At 43.4% G+C, this 1,135-nt stretch overlaps 1 protein-coding gene across 1 annotated transcript in view; it reads right to left on the bottom strand.

Moving 5' to 3' along the window:
• Srcap (Snf2 related CREBBP activator protein) overlaps positions 1–1,135 on the bottom strand; it is a 68,685-nt gene that overhangs the window by 40,983 nt on the left and 26,567 nt on the right. The window lies entirely within an intron of this gene.

The following is a 1,135-nucleotide window of genomic DNA, read 5'->3' as shown; positions in this document are numbered from 1 at the left end:
TAATAATAAAAAAAAAGATCGGAGTTCTCTGCAAATCCACTGCCCATGTTCTCACCATCATCAACCAGACCCAGAAACAGAGTCTTAGGAAATATTAAAAGGGCAAGAAGTACAAGCCCCTGGACCAGCGTGCCGAAAAGACACGAGCCATGTGCTGCCAGCTCAACAAGCATGAAAAGCTGAAGCCCAAGCAGCAGCAGCAGTGGAAGGAGCAGCTGTACACTCTACAAATAAGTTCACTGTCAAGGCTTGAGTAGTGGGATGACAATAAAACTCAGACTCTGGCCTTGCTACAAAAACAAAAATCCCCCAGGAATGGGGAGGAAGCTCAGTGATAAGAACACTTCCCTCCCATGCAGAAGATCTTGGGTTTAAACCCCAGCATTACAGGAAGTTAAAATATAAAAATAAAAAAGCGGTAGTTTTAAACTACAGTCAGAAATAAGAATTCAGGGGCTGGTGAGATGGCTCAGTGGTCTAAAGCACCTACTTAGAACAAGCTTAGCAAAGCATCAGCAACCGCGGTTCAATCCCCCAGCACCACATGCCAGCCAGCCCGCCCTCTGGTGGGCTGAGCTGGCCACACACACACACATACACACACACATAAATAAATTAAAAAAAAAAAAGAAAGAAGAATTCAGGCCGGGCATGGTGGCCTGTAATCCTAGCTTTTGGGAGGCTGAGGCAGGATGATCATAGTGAATTCAAGGTCAAACTGGGCTACATAAGTAAGTTCAAGGCTAGTCTGAACTACAAAGAGAAACTTACCTAGAAAAAAAGGAACAAACAGACATACAGAGATGACAGATATGAGAATTCAGGTGAAGTGATCTAAAAAAGGATTACAAATACAAACTGAGAGGGCCAGGGAGATGGCTCAGTAGAGTTAGCACTTCCCTGGCAAGCGCAAGGGCCTGAGTTCAATCCTTGGTTTCACCAAAAAAAAAAAACAAAAAAAAAAACCTGAAGTACCATCATCCCATAGGAAACAGTCAAAACCCCTGGAATTGAGGATGCCTCTAAGATACACAGATTGAGAAGGCAAAAAAGTAAAAATCAAAATGATTAAAGACAAGTGCAGGGGCTGGTGAGATGGCTCAGTGGTCTAAAGCACCTACTTAGAACAAGCTTA

The sequence above is a fragment of the Octodon degus genome, unplaced genomic scaffold (assembly GCF_000260255.1).
Source record: "Octodon degus isolate 3935 unplaced genomic scaffold, OctDeg1.0 scaffold00001, whole genome shotgun sequence".
NCBI classification, from domain to species: domain Eukaryota; kingdom Metazoa; phylum Chordata; class Mammalia; order Rodentia; family Octodontidae; genus Octodon; species Octodon degus.
This window is presented reverse-complemented; position numbering and strand designations above follow the sequence as displayed.